Here is a 12,813-nt window from a genome sequence, read left to right as displayed (position 1 = left end):
GTTTTATTTCAAAGCAAACTTCTGACAGAGAAGGGTAGAATAGAGCTATATTTTAAAATTCACTAGAACCAATGCATATTTATTCAAAAGGTTTAAAGAAAAAATTTACTCAAGAAAGTCAAAATGAAAACCAAACAGTGCTGACATTTTTAAGATAATATTTTAAATAAAAGAAACATTTTAAAGTATAAACCCAGAAAGTCAGGGAAAAGGCAGATAATGGCATTTAAAGATTACTCTATTTTCAATAACATTTTCACATAAAGGGGGAAAGCTAACAGGATCTTCCCAGCGTTAAGCCTGAAGCAGACTTAAATCCAGTGCCGTTGCTTTGTCTCAGGGCCTTCTCATGCCTGTGTGTCAGGGACATCATTTGGACTCTGATGGTAGAGTGCAAATTCCAATGCACACATATGAACTGACTCTACCTGTGTGACACTCAGCTTCTCTCTGCCTCCATTCGAAGACTCAAGACAAGCATACCTACCTCCTAGGTGAGACTGGAAGCCCTGTGCACTTGCTTGTGAGAATCCAAAATCAGGCAGCCTCCTCACGGAACAGTACAGAAGGGCCTGAAAATAAAAACAAAATTATCCTATGGTTCTAAAGTTCCACGCTGCAATGTATAATGACAAGGACTAAAAGCAGGAACATCATCAGATACCAGGAGCACACTGTTATGGTTATATCATCCATAACAGCCAAAAACAGAAGTAACACAAAAGTGTATAAGAAGATATGTTGTAATCTAGAAAGGGAAACTGCCCATATGTTTTACAACACAGATAACCTTGAAAATAATTGTGCCAAGTGAACCACTCGTGAAAAGACAAATGCTGAATAATTCCACTTGGATAAAGTACTGACATTAGATATACTCACAGAGATAGAAAGCAGAATAGCCGATGCCATGAGTCAGGTGGGGAAGGGATGGAAAGTTAACATCTAATGGACGCAAAGGTTCTGTTTAGAATGACTGAGGTGGACGGTTCTGACAGAGGCACAATGTGATGTACTTATTACTAACATACTATATGGTGGAAATGGCAATGTTTATGTCTTGCGTGCTTTGCTATGACAGAAACATTTCGTGTTAAAAATAGAGTCATATGTCAGAATTAACACATGTGTACATGATCTGCATGGCTTTCAGAACAGCCTGACTGGGATGACGAGGGATGAAGAATGACAAGTAAGAAAAGCCAGACCCATGCAGGCCATAAGCTGTAATGGAGAGGCACCAGCAGCCTCTGAGTCAGCACATTCACTACTGAGGAACAAAGGCATGTTTAGCTTTTTCAGTCTCTATAAGGGGGCAGTCTCAGGTGGCAGTCACCTGGGAAGATGAAGCTGTAGTTGGTACTATCTGCACAGGGATATGTCAACATCCAGACTCAGACCTCTGGAAGGTCTCACCATTCCCCTGTTCCTGACCTGGGATAGGTCTTACCATCCCATAGTACTGAGGCATTAGGGAGCTTGACATGACTGCTCACGTAACAATACACATTTACTCAGGATTTCATCCACTCTCCACACATGTAAGTTCTGATGGATGGGCAGGTGCGCACAGTAGATAGTCTCATGACCAGCTCCCTTCTTACTTACCTAACTCCATGCAGTCCTTACTGAGAGGCTGCTAATCGAAAACCCTCCACCTCTGAGCTGTAAGCCTTCTAAAAGGAGCCCCTTCCAGCACTGGCCTTCTCTGTTGGGAAATAACTCTTCCATCTAAACATCTACTGCAACGCAATACAGTCAAAGAAGCCCAATATCTCCACACTATAAAGATGACTACAGAGAACACACTGATTGTCACACTCTATTTGCTAGACTGCTTGCTAATGATCATCTCAACAACCTGCTCACAGGCTAAGGCCATCATACAGATCCGACAAGAGGAAGGGAGAAGGAAAGCTCCCTGCTCTTACAAATATTCTCCTTTACAACAAGCCAGAAACTATTCTAATCTATTGATGCTTCTAAAAGTACCAAATGGGGGATGAATGGACGTCCCTGGGAAGAGAAAATAGAATAGATTTTGAGGGTGGACTAGGAGTTGCTGGGGTTGGGGACAATAGGAATTTGGGAGGGCACACAGGGAAAGGGGTAAAAAAGCAAAAAGAAATACTTAGTCATAATATTTCCAAGTGAAAATGAAAATAGAGCTCACACTGTTCAGTTTCCAGGTAACCAGCAATACACTGCATTTATACCCTGTATGCCCTAACAAATCTAAATTCTAAAACAAAGTAAATTTTAAAAACCTGAAAAACAGCTACACTGAAGTAATTCCCACTCTAACAGTAGTTATCGTCATCTCCAACTGTCTTGCCATCCTGGGGGTCTTTCTGCCATCTTCTTACCTCCTCTTATTTACTCCATGTAAACTAAAACAATTTCAATATTTTCCTTATCAAGGTCTTTGTGTAGATGTAACTTATGCAAGTCCATATAGCTCAAATCTGCCCCAAATTAGGCCCTAAGATGTACATGTTTTTCACATATTACTTCCTCAGACCACTGTACGCTTGGATTTTTCAAAACCAACCTTAATAAGAGGTCTTTAGTGCATCAACCTCACTTCTAGCCCACCTACCAGAAGTCAGGAGAAGAAAGGTGAATAGGAAACAGGGGTTGTGGACCTGTTTACAAATTGATCTTTGATGCTACTCCAATCTTCACTGTCAGCAGTCCAGTCCACTATCAAAACACCAAACACATATCAGCAACAGCAGTCCAGACCGATCTGCACAAACCCATGAAACCAGCAAGAAGCCACCAGAATACCAGGAGAAGTGCTTTCATGAGTCTACAAAGAACTCAAGTCTCTACAAAGTCGCCACAAGTGAAGATCAGCAAAGCAGATCAAGGTGAACAAATGCAAGAACTTCATCACACTGTCTGTAGGGACATATTTATACTTTTTCTAATCATCACAAGTTCTATCACATGTCTGCTTCGGCAAAACATCACATGGCATAACAGTCTCCAAAGAAACCAGAAATTTCTACTTCAGACCATCACCCCAAATATCCTCCTTCCCTCTGCCCAGTGAAAGCTACAACTCTCATGCCTACAGACTTACTTCCTCTACCACTTCCTCCTAAGCAAAGGATGACAAATCGAATAACCTGGAAATATAAAGGCAAATGGAGTGAATGGCTAACATCAAGTACTAGAGTCAGTACCAATCTCTAAATTAAAAATAGGGACACACTCATCTAGCGGTTGCATATGAAAACAATGTGCTGAATATGCCTGAATTGTATCTTAGGTCATTCACGGGTGTGTGTGTGTGTGTAGAACATAAAACTTCCTTTTTGATGATCCAAGAAGTTTTAATTGCTAATGAGATTCATTTCCATGTAGTACTTCTCACCTGTGGCAAATCGAGCACATCTAATTTGTTTTAAAAGGAATTTTAATCACCCAATCAATCAACCGCTTGACCTTCAGCCTTCACAGTCACTTCACTATGGTCAAAAATCAGCACTGAGAATTCATGGTGCAACACTTCTGTTGTCCTCAAGTTCCAGAATGCCCATGACAAGAATATAATATATAATATGAGCATATAATATAATATGAGCAAGCCCTCTGACAGATGAATACGTGGTACACAGAGTTTTGAAATTCGCTTTTGCCAAGACTCTTTAATAAAAGTAGCTATCTATATTACCACTAAGCAATAACTTTTCCTCCATTGAGGTTTAAAGACTGAAACAATTTAGGTTCCTATACATTGAAATTAAAAAATTAAAAATAAAAATTTTAAAAAACAGCCTATTAGGGTTCTACATCATTTCTCTTCTTCGTGCAAAGGAGTCAGGATCCTTCCAAGCTCATCCCAGCCTCCATGCACGCACTCATGGGTGCCCATTCTTTCTGCATCACCCTCTGTCAGTAGAGGAGGAAGCATGCATCTTGCTTAGGCCAAGGCTTCATGGCTCAGTCACTTCAGCATACACACAGATTCACATTTCTTCCGCTAAGAGCAAAGCAACTCTCTCTTGCAAATCCCGTGCAGTGGTGGCTCCTGTTCTTTTCAGGGATTTATCCCTTTCTTTCCCAAGGAACAGACTTAAGTATCTAAACAGAGCTTCTTAAACATTGTCCACTTACAACCCTCTGCACCAGAAAAACTTACAGTGCCCTGGATATATAGTAAATAAAAGATACACAAATCAAATATGTACCGATAGTAAATCATTATAAATATGTTTTAGAATATTTCTTAGAATATATATAATTTGACTATTACATAAAGTAAATTTGTTTATTTTTACATAAAGAATTCACTCTTGCTTGAAAGTTTAACCCTCTATGACACAGATGTAGATTATTGTCAGTGTTTTTGGAGTTGACTGATATGTTGATTTTATAAGTATCAACACTAAGCATGCCAGCCGCTTCACACAAATATGCAGTAAACAGTGGCAGAAGTATATTTTAGGGCCACTTCAGAAATTGCTGAAACCGTGTCCTAACAATAGGCCAAAATCTATGGAATAATGTTTAACAGAATTTAAGTCAGCAAATCAAACAATTTTTAAAATCATACATCCTAGATCAATACAAATCAAAGAAAAACCAATCAATCATGCTCAAGAATGAAGGTAGAAAATATTCTTTGTTTCCATAATGAAAGTATTTGACTTCTATGAGGGAAGAAAAACTCGTATGCACAGTAAAATGAGCAACAACACCAGCACTGTGACGTGTAACCCGAATAGTCCTGAATCAGAACCCAGGCTTTTCAGGAAGCTTCTCAGTCCTCAGTCTATAGGGTGCCCATGGCAGGGCAATGTGCCTGAGCTGTGTGCTCAGAACCAAGACAGCACTGAGGTGACATGACACAGCCCAGGTGAGTGTGGCCCAAAAGACTAGGGGTTCAGCCCAGGTTGGATTTTTGAGGTAATTTTTGGTTGCTACAGATTCAGAAACTGCCGCTGTTGCCAAAGCCCGTAGACCTCCCAGCTGCAGTTACGTGAGCCCACAAGGCAATGCAGTTTGGAAATTGACAGCTGAAACCTTCATCTCCACTTTCTCATCCAGCTGTCTGTCAGCCCAGGGAGCCCTTGCTCTGCTCCACTGTCCTGAGAGCACTGTACCACTGCTGCCAGCGGCCTATGTATTCCACACAGTAGCCACAACTGTGTCTACCAGTTGCACCTTCTTCAAAACTGGGCCTACTCTGGGGGTTTAAGGATCTTCTTTCTGTCTTTCTCCTACCTTTCTAAATATTTCAATTCAGTCTCCTTCAAAGACTCTTAATCACACGCAGAGTTCCATTGTTCACTGAGTTAGTCTCTGCTACACCCTTTTTTTTTGGGGGGGGGGGTCAGGGGGGACGTATTTTGGTCTAATCTACCTTCAAGTATCATGATCTTCAAATGTCAGTAATATGTCAAGGTTCCTCAATTCATTACAGCATCCCGTGGAGCTTCAGCCCACATATGTATTCATGTGTGGGGCTTCTACATGTGAATGTACCTTGGAGATCTTCTACTTGGCAAATTCAGACTCTATCCCAACTTTGTTAATTTACCAACTGGGACAAGGTGGATAAGGCACTCCACCCTGAAAACTGAAAAACATCACTAGTCTTCCATCTCTCCTTTTCCTCCACTGCTGCTGCTGAGGCCATCATTCTTACCTAGATTATCAGGTCTCTGCTGCCCATCAATACATGAATCCCTGACCAGCAGCAATGCTTGCTGATTATCTATTTCATAAGGCCGTTTTCCTAGTTAAAACTCTCTAGAAAAGTATAAAGAATTTTAGATTCATAATTTGTTTCCTGAACATCTGACAAACCTCATGTGTCGCTATCAACTATCCCTCCCCAAACACTAACCAGCCAGAATCATAAATCCATGTCAACAGAATCCAAAACTAAGAGAAGCCCACGGATGCCTCCTGGTTAACTCCTGCTCATGCTAACAACCTCTGAAAAAGGTCCTCTCTGCCTGTCTCTAAGGGCAATCCTGCTCTCAGAACTTACATCACCATGGTATCTTCAGATTCTTTTGAAGTTGCTGACATTAATCTCTCTCACTAAAATATCCACTCTTTGGAGGAAAGGAGTGTGTCTTCCTAGGCTTTTATATCTAACGAGCACATATTAGTGTAATAAATCAATGAATTTTTGTAAAGAAACATTATTTTTCAAATATATTGAATATTTAATTCTAAAGGCAACAAAAGTAGATAAATCTCTAACTCATTAGTATTACTCAATATTACCAAAGAAAATAGACAATTATTTTCCATAAAGTAGGCTTAAAACTTCAGAGTACTGTCATTAGCAAAAGGTGAGCAAAATATTCATCTTTCTTTCTCTGACACTGAACAGTCTAAGGATCTAAAATCACTCACCTCCTGCCAACCCTGTGGTACCTTGCCATGAAAGAAGTGCTCCAAGCAGCAGTGGATTTTAAATGGGGTTTAGAAGAAACTACTTTACTTTTAAAATCTTCATTATATATACATTGATAGGAGTTCGGCTAGCACTTTCCTACACCAGTACTCCATGGCCTAGGGAGGTAGCTCGATGGGTAAAAGCACTTGCCTTGCAAGCCTGAAGATCTGAGTTTGATCCCCTGGTTCTATGGAGAAGAAAACAGCCAACTCCTGAATGTTGTCTTCCAACCTCCATGTGGATAAGTGCACCAGCACCCACATAGTCACATACAGCAACATACACTAATGATAAATAAATAGGTCGTGTTCCTTACATTATAAAATGTTAGCAAGAGTGAAATTATAACAAGAAATAAAGACTAATTAAGAGTCTTATGCCTAATGATTAACACATATCTGTATATATTTTTATACCTAATTCTACAATATTTCAAAGTGAGAAGAAGATGTATTCCTATATATGGCCCTATATGTCATCTGCTTCCAGTGAGACATTCCAGTAAGTATTCCATGGACTATTGTAACCGCCTTCTTTCTACAACTATTTAAATTGGCACCAAAGGAGCTAAGAAGAGGGATATTAGCTACTAAGGCTAACCTCACTGGAATCAACCAATCATTCATCACCTAAAACATGGTATGCCAACATCATCCAATCATGTCATCTAAACAGTACTGTCATCCTAGAGCTCTGTAATTCATGTAGAGAAACAGAACTGCACACTACAGAGAAAGCACACTGTTTCCCCGAGCTGTCTTGTTTTCAAATACTAAAATCTTACATGTAAGCACTACTCTGTGTGCAGGCGCATGGTGTGTGTGTGTGTGTGTGTGTGTGTGTGTGTGTGTGTGTGTATCTCACTGCTGTGTGTGTCTATGTAGGTGCCTCTAGTATGTCTGCATGTCTGTGTGTCTGTGTGTGTCTATGTATTTTACCAGGGATTGAACATAGGATCTTTTAACATCATAGGCAAGTGAGCTACATCAAGGGACAAGGAATTTTTAATTGCCAATTAGTTTTACATCCAAATAATATGAAATAAAAAGTTTCTGCATAGTAAATGAAACTATCAACAGACAGACAAACTATATTATGGGAGAAAAACTTTCCCAGCTATACTTCAGACAGGAGATTAGTATCTATAATATACAAAGAATGACAAAAATTAAACACAAAAAATTATTCATCTACAAAAAGGCTAGGAAAATGAACTGTCAGTTCTTAAGAGAAGCAACACAAATGTCCAGTAAGTAATTTTAAAAGCTCAGCATCCTTAGCCATCAGAAAAATGCAAATTAAAACCCATTTGAAATTCCACCTTCTAAATGGCTAACATAAGAAAAAAAGGCAACAACAAATGCTAGTAAGAAAAAAGAAATCTTTACTCATAGTTGATGGAACTGTAAAATAGAACAGCCATTATAGAAATCAGAAGTTTAAAAATAGACCTACCACATAACCCACCTGTACTCAGCTCAAACAAAAAAAAAAGACTCTATATCCTATAATGGAGATAACTGCATATACATTATTCACAACAGGATGGAACCATCAAACAACAGATAATGAAAATGTAGCATATATACACAAAGAAATTTTATTCAGCTATAAAGCAAAATTAAATCATTAAATTTGTAGGGAAATGGATGGCTCTAGAATTACATTGAGATAAGCCAGACTTAGAAAGACCAAAACTTGTATGTTCTCTTATAAACAAACCCTACTTTATACTGTCTGTGTATGCATGGTAAATGGAAGGAGTGTAGATGTTAACTATAAAATTAGAAAAGAGACCATGAAGGAAAAAGAGGAAGTATTGAAGAAGAGAAGGGTAAAACTAGAAGGACTCAACTGGGAAAAGAGGCTAGGAGACAGAAGGTACAAGGAGGGAGTGGTTAGGTGTCAGGGGATGTAAAATGCCACAGGTGAGACCCGAGGGTGGAAGACCTTGCATGAGGGAAGGTGCCGACCACTAGGAAGCTGTCAATGAACTTGGGAAAGCTGTTGCAATGAGGAAGCTAATGTAAACTAAACATGCCTAAGTGCTACTTATTAAAGTCTATGCAAAGTATCACAAATAAAATATTGACAAACAGAACTCTGTTAATTGCTAGCCTCAAAACAGTATTCCAAAGGAAGGTGGGATGTGACAGCCACTCATAGAATGTGGGGATGAATGTTATTGGAAATTCATTCTTCCAATTATTTGCTGCTCCCCCCACCCCCAGCACCAGACTCTCCAAGGTATCTGGTAAATGTTGAGGTCCTTGTGATTAAAACTACACTAAAGCACAAAGAGATTACTATTGCCTTAATTTTATTCCAATGCATCAACCAAAACTCCATGATGAGAAATCACAATAGTAAGCATTCCACAGTCCAGCTTCTAATTGGAAAAGCAGGAATCACTCAGAGACAGAACGTTTCCAAAGCAGAACTGCAAAAACCAATGAAAGTTATGAAAATACCCTTTCCACTCCAGAGAAATGAACATTCGAATGCTGAGGTCATTTTAAATAATCAAGGATTGGAAAAGATCCAGTAGTGTAAGAAAAAGAAACTGCTGATAAAAATTTAATGGGAAACAATTTGGGAAAATCCATCTCATTTTTAATGCATATATCCTTTAATCGGCAATCCCATCTGTAGCAATTTGAACCTGCAAATAGACCTATTAAGATGAGGAAATAATACATGAACAAGGACATCCACTAAATAAAAAAAATTAAAAAAAGGACGTATGTATTTGTGTGTCTAGGGACTACCTAAGTAAAGAATAGGGTCACTCCTCTTGTAACAGCTCCAACCACACAATGGTTTAAAACATGAGCAGGGTATTGATGTATGCAGCGTAGCTGACCTTGTGGAAGTAATACAAACAGAGCCACTGTGCATGCATAAGAAAACACATAACAATTAGTGAGAGCTAAAGGACAGACAAGAGGGAGACTCACCTTATAACAACACACACATTACACCTTCAGAACTTCACAAATGCATCACAGCTCCTGACCTGATGGTGCTCTCTGCATCCCATGCACCCTTACACTCTCCTAGTCACTTCCACCCTCGCTTTCTCTCTCACTAGAACTAAAACAACATAAAGATCTGCTGTGCGGGCTGGTGAGATGGCTCAGTGGGTAAGAGCACCCGACTGCTCTTCCTAAAGGTGCAGAGTTCAAATCCCAGCAACCTCATGGTGGCTCACAACCATCCGTAACAAGATCTGACGCCCTCTTCTGGAGTGTCTGAAGACAGCTACAGTGTACTTACATATAATAAATAAATAAATCTTTAAAAAAAAAAAAAAAAAGATCTGTTGTGCCTTCCTTCTAGATGAGTCACCACAGGCACCAATCCTGATCTGCCTTTCAAAAATGAAGGCTGATTTGGCTTCCAAAGACCAGGGACTTCTGGGTCCTGTCAAGTGTTCCACGTAAGCTGGAGTCTCCATTTTCTCCCAGGACATGTATCCCCAACTCTAGCTGAACACAACAACCCTAAGTGTCTCCTAGCACAAACCTAACCTCTCCTGTTGTCGTCCATCGGGCTGTATCATTTATTCCATGGACGGGAGTCCTCCCCACCTGCACTGCTGAAACAGTCTGCAGTCTCATCACCACAAGGACTAGCACTTACTCAGAGCCTCTCCCTCCTGCCCCCTCCCAAATGCTGCAGCCAGTATATTTGCATACCGTGGACACAGGCTGCCTTTTAGGCTACGAATTGCCTCGGTCCCCTATGGATCCAGGCCAGTGTACCTCCTGCTCTTCCTTGAGTCTCCTGAACTCTAGGGTGTGTCCACAGTAATCTCCAGAGCAAGGCATCTGGAGAAAGGAATACTCTTTCAAATTCCAAAAGTCTATGTTGCTCATTAAATGGCACAAATCTACCTCTTAATCACTGATCCACTGCTCTACAGGGTGGGCCAGTGTCTTTAGACGATAAACCAGAACATATTTTAAGTGTAACTGTTTTGGTTTTTCTTGATGGAAACTGGTAAAAAAAAAAAGTTTGAAAATCAAGTATATACTCATGAAACTCAATCTTAGCACCTGTCACTTAAAAGTAATTTTCAAGAATTATTATTTTCTTAAATGAGAGAAATGATCAGACTCAGGGGGAGATGTAAGGTTAGTGATGGCCAGAAGCGATGACTAAATTGGATGGCTCTGTGTCCTTAACAAGAAGTGTCTCCCATTTCCCAGTGTGAGGCAATTAGTGGGCTGAAGTCATTTTAAACAACAAGATCCCTGAAGACACTGAAGTATTAGTGCCATATACTGGCCTAACAGTGGCCATGGACACAAGTTTTTCGTGCATGGCCAAGCTTGCAGGCAGGAAGTAGGATGATTACTGAGAGCAGGAAGTGACAGAAACTGGAATCCCTGTAGAGGAAACTCATAACTCTGTCTGAGGTGATTTAAAACCAGCTCTGAGGAAAGCATAGTGGTGACGGCATCCCATAATGCCCGTGCATGAGAGGTCAGCGTACAGTGTACACAAAAATGACTAACCTGGCCAATTTCTCTGTTATATGCTTTACTCCAACAGAAACAGCCATCCTGAAGCATGGCTCCAATGTTTATTTTTAAGGCAGTACAAGGTGCAGCTCTAAGCTCTCTTCCATCTCTTACCCTTAGACCTGAGTGAGAAAATACAGACACAACAGCAACCTGTCAGATGGGTCAGATCCATTCTATTATAGGTCTGCATCGTACTGTAGCCTGAGTGTGCCTGACCTCAGCAAACCTAATTAAAGTCTCTTCTACTAATTTCTCATTAAAGCTTACCTTTACTTGGAAAATGCTAATGTGTTAGTCAAGTTCAATGTGACAATTCTCTTTTTAAGCCTTACTCGTCACTTGAAAAGTGGCTATCCTCTAGGATCAATCATGCTGCTGCTAGCCGCACCTTCAGCAATGCTAATCCACACAAAGTGCAGAGCACTTGAATGCGAAGTAAACTCAACCAGGTTTCAGAAGACAGTCTCTCACACATACGCCTAGGATGGCTCCAGTCAAATTAAATAATACAATTAAAATAGTGAAACCAATGACTAGACCGAAAATGTAGTATGACATCATTAAATTATTTTGAAGACTGTAAGATATTTTTACAAATTTCAAGTAAGTCATACAGCCAGACAACTATGAATAGAAAATGAGTTTATACAGGGTCTTTCTAGTTCTAGAAAGTGCCAGTGTTTGCTGGCACAGTAGTCAGTGACAATGTTTTCAATTGTCAGAAATTAATAAAATCTCATCCTAAAGATATAGGTTATCAAGTAATCACTAGCCATCTGTGACTAGTTAATTAAAATTATGTGACACAAAGTCTGTTCCTCCATTCCACAGTTATGCTGCAAGCTCTTCAGAGCCACTCGTGGCAGTGGCTGACTTACTAGAGAGAAATAAGAAATGCGTCCACCAGCAGACTGTCTCCTAGACACTCCTCTAGAATGACTCAAAACACCTAAGTGCCTTTTTCTGAAATACACCCTTGTCCTGCTTCCTTCAATAAATGTTTGTAGGGTACCTGGTTTGTAATGGGCACTGTGCTAACTGCACACAGAGACCAGAGAAAGCTGGCAATTTAAGAAAGAGACTAAGAGAAATATTAAAGGTGGAAGTGGGAAACCATGGTTTTAGACTTTTAAATAAATAGATAGATAGATAGATAGATAGATAGATAGATAGATAGATAGATAGATAGATAAGGCACGGAAAGCTTATCTAAGGAAGGAAAGTTTAAGCCTAGATTAGACAAAGAAGTCTTCATAAAAACAAGACACCAAGTTTCTAGGCACTGGAAACTGAGTACCAGGGTGGGAAAGGCTAAGCATATTCTAGACATTAAATCCAGGATATTTTGTAGCTGTCTTATTAACTTGAAACACCAAGCAAAGTACTTAGGGTGACATCTAAATCTGTTCCAAGGGGAAGCTAGAGCACAGCCCATATATATCCCCTTGCACCCCCTCTTTCCTTTAAATGTCTTTTAGTAATCTCATTTCTTGACATATCAACTTCTGAATGGGCATATACAAAAAAGCTATTAATTTTGTTGCTTTTTAGCAGAGGAAAAAGAAATTTGAATGAGCTTCTAATTTACTGTGAATTTTAACTGGCTGTGTCTTTCTGTGCCACTGTTAACATGGGCAATGGAGATATTTTCATCACAGGAACCTTCTGTTTAAGGGCATTATCATTATTTTCACCAAAGGCGGGCAACCCCACAGCCTTCAACAATATTGAGCTGCTAAGAATAATAAGTCAGGGTGAACAATCCTCCCCAGAGGGCTGCAGTGTGGTAGGCCCCTCAGCACAGCCACTGTGGGGCATGGTAGGGGATGGGGGATGAACAGCCCTCAGCCTTTAGAAGAC

General features: G+C 39.9%; 1 protein-coding gene across 4 annotated transcripts in view; it reads right to left on the bottom strand.

The window, feature by feature from the left end:
* Positions 1 to 12,813, bottom strand: part of Fars2 (phenylalanyl-tRNA synthetase 2, mitochondrial) — a 412,552-nt gene that overhangs the window by 378,939 nt on the left and 20,800 nt on the right. For 3 of the 4 annotated variants that reach the window (XM_029547417.1, XM_029547419.1, XM_029547421.1), the window contains exon 2: positions 488 to 572. The gene's annotated coding sequence lies outside the window, so the exon portion shown is untranslated. Of the gene's footprint in view, positions 1 to 487; positions 573 to 10,944; positions 11,073 to 12,813 lie in introns of all 4 variants that reach the window. The other variant, XM_029547418.1, reaches the window with a different exon arrangement.

The sequence above is a fragment of the Mus pahari genome, chromosome 16 (assembly GCF_900095145.1).
Source record: "Mus pahari chromosome 16, PAHARI_EIJ_v1.1, whole genome shotgun sequence".
Taxonomy (NCBI): domain Eukaryota; kingdom Metazoa; phylum Chordata; class Mammalia; order Rodentia; family Muridae; genus Mus; species Mus pahari.
This window is presented reverse-complemented; position numbering and strand designations above follow the sequence as displayed.